General features: G+C 36.2%; 2 pseudogenes; one reads left to right on the forward strand and one right to left on the reverse strand.

Annotated features, from left to right (window-relative positions):
* The first annotated feature begins 574 nt into the window (after window positions 1-574).
* LOC120214502 lies at window positions 575-3,107 on the forward strand (annotated as a pseudogene).
* Window positions 3,108-4,782: 1,675 nt separating this feature from the next.
* Window positions 4,783-9,971, reverse strand: LOC120214556 (annotated as a pseudogene).
* Between the last annotated feature and the right edge of the window lie 284 nt (window positions 9,972-10,255).

Genomic DNA, 10,255 nt, shown 5'->3' on the forward strand with positions numbered 1-10,255 from the left:
GGGCTTGGCATGTTTTGTGGCGATCTTGGTTTGTGGCTTAATGCGTTTGGGCTTCGGAGTGCCTTGGTGCGTGTCAATGCGGGCTGGATGGTGTTGGACTCGGCTTCAAGGTTGCGGTCTGTGACATTATTATCTAATTCATTAATGATATATAAGATTATAAACTATACTTTGATCAAATATTGATCTTTTATGATTAAAAGTTTTCCATGATGTAAATCAAGCCATTGAATATATTCTAATAATTTTATTCACATTAATCAACTTACCTTAATGATTAAAGGAATCATTATCGTTCTTAAAGATCATATATTTGAACACCAACGACTACAGTAGCGTGATTGAGCGTTCATTATCCTTAACTTAATCAAAATAATAATGATAATTTTATTCGAATCCAATCCGTATTTAGACAAACTCGGCTCGAATTTACAACGTACAGGACCTCATCTACGCCCTTCATTTTCCTCATTCTAATTTTAGTCAAATTGCAACGGTCAGGATTGTTTAAATGATTTGTGTGGAGAAGCTGGAAATACTACATCCGGGTGGAGAAAAGCAGAGGAACAGCCAAACACCGAAAAGAGCGGGGAATCGAGCGAGTCAAACGACTCGATTCCGGTCCTATAAATAAAATCTCATCCCCCACTTTAATTCAATTCCCTCTTTGGAGTTTCGATCGCATTTTCTCTTCTTTCAGATCTCATTAAAAGGTAGCCTCCATTTTATCCCTTTGTATATTTTTGAATTTTTGTATTTTGGATTTGCTACTGCACTCTTCTCTTGTTTAGAACAGATCTGTTATAATATTATTGAGGTTTTCTGTTTGATTGTTAATGGAACCGGATTCATTTCATTTGAGAAGGAAACCTATTTTTTGTTTCTATATGTTTAGATTAAGTGAATCTGTTTGCTTTGCTGATGATCTCTCTCTCTCTCTCTCTCTCTATGCGTTAATGTTGAATTGTTGCTTCTAGTCTGCGTTTTTTGCTTTCACGAGAAAAATGGAGAAATCTTGATGAAATAACAAGTAATATGTTGAAACAAAGTGTATTGTTAGAATTACATTATCAAGATGAGCAATGATCAAACGTCGAGAGGGATCAAATTACTAAACTTCAAAAAATACGGGCTTATTAGTTGTTTAACCTCAAAATTTAGAGGCGCAGTGCCTAATTTGACTAATGTTTAAACTCGTAGCACTTAAAATGCTATTAGACCAAAATTATGGGAGATGATTTGGCTCGTCTTATTGTTTGGAAAACTACTCAACACCTCTCTTTCCATTTTGTCCAGCAAGCATGAACTATAGAAGTCGTCAATTTATTCATATCAGTACCACTTAAGCCTTCATTTCCCACCATAGATAGCAGCAAATCATCCCAAGTCGTGAGCTTGTCCCTTTCTATTTTAATTCTTGCATTCAGTCCAAAGCAGAACATGTTCAATGGATCGGTACTGATTCTTATTTTAACCAAACTGAGATGACCCTCTTCCACGTGATATCTCGGACAATATGAGATGACCCTGGACCCCTCTGCATCCTCCAAATCACTTTCTCATCTAGCATAAAATAGCCAGTTCTAACAATATATTCACCATTTGATGTACCAGGCTATATAATCCTGTCTTCTCTTGCAGAAACTTTTGTCTTTATATTTTTTGAATAGCAATCATTTCTAATTGTCTTTGTATTTTAATTGTGTGTTTCATCTCTACTCTGACATTTCTAATTGTCTATTTGTTCTTTTTAGAAACCTTTGAGAAAGCAGAAATATATTTACAATCAAATTGTGCATTAATTTCTCATACAGTGACATTTTTAGTTGAATTCAAGACTGATGAGGATATTTGCAGTTGTCTTTTAGTCACAATCGTTTGTTTGTTTTCAACTTGTTTTTTCATTTAAGTGACATTAATATAGTGCCTTGCGATTTCTCAAAGTGCAGTTATGGATACCTTTCTATTCACTTCCGAATCTGTCAATGAAGGCCACCCCGATAAGATATGTGACCAAGTTTCAGATGCTATACTTGATGCATGCCTAGAACAAGACCCAGAAAGCAAAGTAGCTTGTGAGACTTGCACCAAGACGAACATGTCTATGGTCTTTGGTGAGATCACGACTAAGGCGAAAGTTGACTACGAGAAAATTGTCCGTGATACTTGCAGAGGTATAGGGTTCACATCAGATGATGTTGGCCTTGATGCTGACAACCGCAAAGTTCTAGTTAACATTGAGCAACAGAGTCCTGATATTGCTCAAGGAGTTCATGGCCACCTCTCCAAGAAACCAGAGGAAATTGGGGCTGGCGACCAAGGTCACATGTTCGGTTATGCCACGGATGAAACCCCTAGTTTATGCCACTAAAGCATGTTCTTGCAACCAAAGCTTGGTACCAATCTGACTGAAGTGAAGAAGAACAACACATATCCATGGCTGAGGCCTGATGGCAAGACCCAAGTGACTGTTGAGTATCGCAATGATGGTGGAGCCATGGTCCCAGTTCGAGTTCACACAGTTCTCATTTCTACCCAACATGATGAGACTGTCACAAATGAGAAGATCGCTGCAGACTTGAAAGAACATGTCATTAAGCCCGTTATTCCTGCAAAGTATCTCGATGACAAAACCATTTTCCACCTCAACCCATCTGGCAGGTTTGTTATCGGTTGACCTCATGGTGATGGGCCGAAAGATTATTATCGATACCTATGGTGGCTGGGGTGCTCATGGTGGAGGTGCCTTCAGGAAAGGATCCATCAATGGTGGACCATAGCGGTGCATACATTGTTAGGCAAGCAGCAAAGAGCGTGGTTGCCTCGGGTCTTGCTCACCGTTGTATCGTGTAAGTATCCAACACAATCGGTGTGCCTGAACCTTTATTGGTTTTCATGACACATACAAAACAGGCAAGATCCCAGACAAGGATATCTTGTAATTGATCAAGGAGAACTTCGATTTAGGCCAGGAATGATCCCTATCAACCTTGACCTGAAGAGAGGAGGCAAGTTCAGGTACAAAAAGACCTTGCTTACGGTCATTTCGGACATGATGACCCGGGTTTCACTTGGGAGATCATCAAGCCTTTTAAATTTTTTATATAAAACTCAGCAAATGAATATAGTAGCCATGATTCTATAATACAACATAAGAATAAAGAAACATGGGAAATTTTTTATATAAATTTTTTCTAATATTATTATTACTATTCAAACCCTTCTTTTTAATGAGCACCATTTCTGCCAGTATGCTTTGTTCAATGACATCAAATGAAGATAATTCATTCATGAATGTCACCACAAACGATCGTGAAGCTGCTCTATGCCGGACCGAAAATCTCATCCACTCGTTAATCGCCTCGATAAAAATGGAGCATAGGTTTATATCGAATATGTTGCGTTGTTTCAGGGCATTCATCAATACCTGCATTAGCGAAAGATAGCTTTGGGAATTGGTAGCTTAACTCGCAAAATGCAGGCACGATCTGGCTACAAACACCATACCTGAAACCCGCAAAAAATTAAAGGAATCATGAAAATCCTTCGTTTTCTCAATTCCTAGCCCAGTTTTATAACTACCCATTTCCAAATTCTGTTGTCACATGTTGCGGAATACAGTCGTCGGATAGAGCAAAATCATAATTGATAATTTGAAAAAATAACAATAAAGATAAAAGAAGACATATATTTTACGTGGAAACTCTTAAATAAAATAGGATAAAAAACACAAATAAAGATAGAAAAATTTTATTATAAGAATATAAATTACAACTTCCTCGATCTAACAAGAATAAAACAATGATAATTATCTCTTGATAAAAAAAAGAAAAACAACTTTATAAGAAAACTTTCTAATTTCTCTAGTACTAGAAAGATATTGTAATGGTTTTGGAATGGTTTTAAAACAAATTTATAGATAAAGCTTAAGGATCAATCTTGTAAATAGTTTAAAGTTTAGGGACTAATTGGATAATTTTCCACTTGCCAATTGTCAACCGCAGTAATTTTTGAAATTTTACTCTGCAGCAATTATTGCCTCCCTTTTTTGACTTCCAACATCACATGTACATTTCGAAAAACAGCTCGTGTGCTTGACGATGACGAGGAAAATCTGACTTCCCATGAGGCTCCATAATTAATCAGTCTGCATATACATCAAAAAAGGGAGGAATAAGGTCGGTTAAAATTATTCAATTTTACGAAGATTGGGAACGGGTTGTATTAATGGAGTTTTAGAGGAGTTGATACGAAGAAGAATGTGATGGGAAGAATCATAGATGTTGGCATGCTTATTGGGAGGCAGAGCCAATACAAGACTGTGCCTTCCAACCCTTTATTGCTGCTATCTCCAGTCTCCCATTGTTTCCCTCAAACACTTAACTCTGTTTAATTTTACCAAAACCAACACCCTCAATTTAATTTAGAAAAAAGGAAACGTTGGCGGTAGCTGCTCTGCCTTGTTGGCAATCTATGGAAGTAACGGCAAATGCAAACCACAGGATCTGAAATTCAAAGCAATCTATGGAAGTAAGGAATAAATATAGTTTAAAATATTGAAAAATCTTGATGGCCAATGACACCAAAAATACAAATTGTTATTAGTCCTAAACTGTCACTCTGGTTTTCACCATTGTCACAGCAGAGCTATTAATGTGTTCTTAAACATGACATCTTATGTCTCCTCCCTTCCAGCTATCTTCCTTTCTACCCATTTCGATTCTGAAACCGCCAGTTACGGTTGCACGAGTCATACAAGCAAAACAAACAGCTGATATTAGTCTAGTTGACTTCGGAGAATGCCCTGAGATTGATCTTCCTGCACAATGCTTCAACAGCTGCTTCAACTATAGATGCATCCTGAAAAAAATGGGAAGCAACGCATCGGTATGAAGGTTAACGAGAAACATTTTGTATTGCCACTTATATTTCTCATGTACCTTGCCCTCGAAGCTAATTATGAGAGGACCTTGTCTTGATCTGCGGAAACAACCTTGACGATGCAAGTAAACATCGTTTTTTCCATTTTGGAAAATCTAAATGACTGCAGATACCCTTCTTACCGATGTAAAGGTCCAGAAATTCAAGAAAGTTTTGATAGGGTTTGAGCAGTTTCTACCTGCATTTTTTTTGGTCGAGCATGAACATGTTAAAAGCAAAAGAATCTCTATGTTGAAAAGAAATCAATTTAAATCAAATCCGAAAGGAAAACAGATTATTGACAACAGCATGAGATTGTAATGTATACATCTGTTAGATTTGTTGTCAAGCGCTTGTTGAGTATGGCTCCATCGTTTCTAAGAAGCCATCCGATCTAGACAATTCGATCAGACAGTCCCACTGATTGTCCAGCTCGGATGCATTTGTTGCAGAAATTACAATTACATTACGACATTTGATCTACACAGAAAATCATCAGATAAATTAATGATTCAGGTTCATTTTTTGTAGTGAGGCTTTACACAGAAACCTACCAGGGGCACACCCAACTTTTCATGATGCAATAGTTCAGTGATGCCTTCCGGTAACTGCGCCATCTGGAAAAAAGGCACCAAACGATGAAGTCCCATACCAAAACCAAAAAAACTACCTACCAAGCATATCATGTAGAGCAGTGCTCGAATTCTGTGGAACACAAATAAAGAAATATATGTGAAAAGTAACTACTAACAGTGCTTTAAGGCAGAATTATGGTAAAACCAGCTTTTGATCTTACGTTGTTGTTTCCTTATACAAACGCTAAAACGGTATGGGATTTCATGGCTGTGTAAGTTTCCCGTTAAAACCGTAAATTTCCCTTGTTTACCAAAAAAAATAATCTCCCGATTGCGAAATGTAACTATGGATGGGAATGATATATTCTGTCTGCTAGATGTTGAGACATGATCCTTACATATAATGCATGTGCAACGAAATCCAACGATATTTAGGGTGTAAATCAAGCTTCGAAGCACTTTACCTCATTCCGATCACCAGTGCATTGGTCACCAATAAGATGCCTCAGAAACTCCTCAAACTCTTCATCAGGAGCCTACAAAACAGGGTGACTTAACAAAGTTTACACAACATTTCTCACAATTAAACCATTAGGTTTCGATTGTCAAAACAAAATTGCAGATTTAAGGCAAAATTCAGAAACTTATGAATACATTGGTAAGCCCTATGACACAGGCTGGCAATATAAAAAAAATTACTTAAAATAAAACTACACACCAATCGAACCCCATGGTCACCAATAAGATGCCTCAGAAACTCCTCAAACTCTTCATCAGGAGCCTACAAAACAGGGTGACTTAACCAAGTTTACACAACATTTCTCACAATTAAACCATTAGGTTTCGATTGTCAAAACAAAATTGCAGATTTAAGGCAAAATTCAGAAACTTATGAATACATTGGTAAGCCCTATGACACAGGCTGGCAATATAAAAAAAATTACTTAAAATAAAACTACACACCAATCGAACCCCAAATGCCTTTGCAACGCCTGCTAAAGTAACATCAGAATGCAAGTATCTGGTATTTAGAAAAGTTGAAAAAAAATATGTAACTGTAAGATACAATTAGCTGGTCGAGATTGTACAGTTTTCTAAAAAGCTCCAAAACATTTCCACATAAGAAACTTTACGATCAGATGCCAATGTAGATTATTTCGTTAAATAAGCAACGCCCCGCAAAATCACATTTAATCAAGGACAAAAAATATAGTAAACTTACATCATTCCTAACAACAGAAGCTTGTGATGTCAACCAACCTATAGAATGGAGCTTTCTGCACAATGAAGGTCCCAACTGATCCTCAACAGTGCCAAACCTGAGCTATGTAACAGATATAAACAATACCATAGGATTTCATCAATAGCAGTACATTGAGAGAAGGAAATAGAAGTTCAGAAATCCGGATATATGAGGGAATATCTACACAAGACAATCATCCATTTAGAATTTGATATGTAGTTGTAGTTCCTTTCCCTCTTCACTAACACAGAATGACCAAATCAACCCCCCATCCCAAACGTCCCTCTAATATAAAAAGACCACGAAGGACTTACAGAATCTCATCCCCGACACCAATCACTGAAGCAGTAAACATCCTGTTTTTCTGTGAATTCACACCATCTAAGCCATTGTTAACAGCTGGACAAAGAGTGCCATCTAAAGTAGATTTCTTTTTAATTCGTCCCGCCCTTTCGAGTCTTCCATCGGAAAGTAAATATGCAGGTTTAAATTTTTCTTTGCTGGAGGTGCTGCTGATGGAAAGCAATGCATTTGGCACTGTATCGTATATGCTCCCAATTGAAGTATAACTGTGAAAATATAGATGGCAATCAAATTGAGAATGGTTTGATAGTAACAAACATATAATAAAAAGAAAAAAAGAGAAATAGTGATGATATTTCATGCAAAACAGAAGAATCATTACCCTTGATCATAAAGACTACAGTATTGAACATTGCAGGTTAAGAGGAAAGCCCATACATCTCTGCCAAAGAGCGATAAACAATTCAAATTTATCCCAAACGAAAAGCATGTGAAATGCAACAAAAAAGCAACTTCGCTCGCCCATCAAAATAGAGAAAGTAAGAGCAAAATAATCTAAGAGACATTGCTCCATTTTTCTCGACCCTTTTAGGTCCCATAAGATTTTGCATGTTGCAAAGAACTTTTCAATTAACAGTTACAAGGGGGATTAATTGAAAGACCTGTACGACCAGTCCAAGATCGGATTTACTCTCATAAAGGGCGGCCATCCTGGTGAACTAGGGGAAAACTGCTCTTGTCCTACCTGCAAGAATTTAAAGCCATGTATATACATGAAGTACAAGCCTTTTTAACGTATAAAATAACAGAATTTTAGATGATGCAATAAAAGTAAAAGTAAAATATATAGCTAAGGTATAATTGTATGATAAAGAATTTACCGCAGTAGGATCCCCAATTCGGACACCAAGAAATATTGCTCTGATTGGTTTAGCCTTTAGCAAAGCCTCCAATCCAGACTTGAAATCTGTGCAGATAATATCCATTTGCAAGCCATAACTGGCCATAAAAGAAAGAAAAACAACAATACCAAGCTACACATCAGAACCTGTACAATATATTATAGAATGATAAATCTTTTTTTGAGAAAAAAAGAATTCTTACATCTTGGATGTGTCATAGGTAAATGTATTTATTTCAGGGAACACTGAAGTGCTCTCAAAATAGATTGTTCGAATTGGAAAATCAGTCAGAATCCCATTAGAACAACTTTGTTCCACTCTATGCAAAAAATAGCCAGCCCTAAGAAGGTGCAACAAAACCTATAACATCAAAGGATGCTGTAACTATCAACACAAGAAAATAGAACGGTTACTTTGAAAAATGTATGCTAAACTTACAGTAGAATCTTTTCCGCCATTGAAGCTGAAAGCAACCTCTTCAATACTGCAGAAGAAAATTTTTTTAGAACTTAAAAGCACCCGCAAACTTGCTTGTTGACAAACAAATAAGAATGATTTACTATTACACAGAAAGTCCATAAACAACATTAGAAACTACTTTCTAGTACAACATGCCGCACAATGGATCAAACCTATAATATACCTTTTTTTAACATCAACAATAAAAGTGTATGCCGAGCAAATGATTGCCAATGGACTGCACACTTATTTGTAAGATTGTATCAACTATTCGAACTTTACAAAAACGCTTCAGGATAATATTTAGAATGGAGAAAAAGTTTTATCTAATGTCATCCTTGTACCAGAGGTGGACAAAAACTCACAAAAGCAAGCCAGTTAAACCAAGTCTTAATAAGCCTATTCTATCACCACGACTTTTCCTGTGACGTGCAAACATACAAAAAGCAATGAAAGATAACATCCTCTCAGCACGACACGTGCAAGAGGACAGCCAAGAAAACCAATCAGAAAACTAGAATGCACTAGGAAGCAATTCGACAAACTATCATTAATTCAGATCCGATCAAAACAAAATAGATTAACTTCAAACAATCCAAACATGAATCTTTACATGGGTCCACCACGCAAATGATATCAAATAAAAAAATGCAACTCCTACACTATATTGAATCAACAATGAATAAACCAAACTAATTTCAAAAGCATCCATATACGAATCTTTACATCTTTACTTTACACAAATGTTATCAGATCAAAAGTGATATCATCTCCGCTAAATTGCATTGAAAATTAAAGCATTTCCTAATATGAATAATTCTCCCTGAAATTAACATTAAAGGCAGTCTTATTTAGATATATTAGATTGAAATTGCATTGAAAATTAAAGCATTTCCTAATATGAATAATTCTCCCTGAAATTAACATTAAAGGCAGTCTTATTTAGATATATTAGATTGAAAATTCGCTTGCTAGAAAATGCAGGATACCATGATCCATAAAATTACTATAAAAAACATGAGAACCAAAAAAGGAACCTCCCAATTTTTGGCTTAGCAAAATGGTCAACGAGTAAATTAAACCCAGATGAAGGTAAGGACTCACGAGTAAAGAGCAAGAGCTCTTTTAATAACATAGATGGCGTTGTTGTACTTGGTCTTAAGCCTCCTATCATCACTTTCTCTGACTGCTTTATCGATCTCCATATCTACACTGCCAAATCAAAAGAACAAAAAATTCTATTTAAGCAATTGGGGTTTATAAAAGCCTCAACAGAATCACATAAAAAAGGGTTTAAACATTGGATCATTGGGGAATTAATTGCCTAACTATTTTCCTTTTCAGTATGAACTCTAAACAATGGGAAAAAATTCAACCTTTTAGAAGAAAGGACCTTCCTAGGACTTCAGAAAGCTCTAAAAACAGATTCCTCCTCTTTCCTTGTTATTTAATGAATGAAGATTTTGTAAACAAACAAATTTGAAGAGATTTTTGTAGAAGGCAAGGGATGGGATTGTTTCGACGCCACAAGTTGTTTATCTAAAGAGGGTTTCTGGTTGTCGTGATTTTGTTTGCATTGACATCTTGCTATAAAATACCCAAAAAAGGAAATGAAAAGAAAATGATGCCTTTAATCACCTAAAAGAAAAAGAATAAAAATTGGGTTTGATTTATAAATTTTCAAGTTTTGATTCTTGAAATCAGGGGTGTAAAAAGTTGTCCTCGATCTGTAAAATTGACTCAAACCGACTCGAGTCAAAATTATTTTTGACCTATGACGATCTGAAACCGACTCGAGTCAGAACTGGTATTGACCGGAACCCGAGTTGGACCTGAAAATTGTGGATTTGAAC

The sequence above is a fragment of the Hibiscus syriacus genome, unplaced genomic scaffold (assembly GCF_006381635.1).
Source record: "Hibiscus syriacus cultivar Baekdansim isolate YM2019G1 unplaced genomic scaffold, ASM638163v2 tig00110065_pilon, whole genome shotgun sequence".
NCBI lineage: Eukaryota > Viridiplantae > Streptophyta > Magnoliopsida > Malvales > Malvaceae > Hibiscus > Hibiscus syriacus.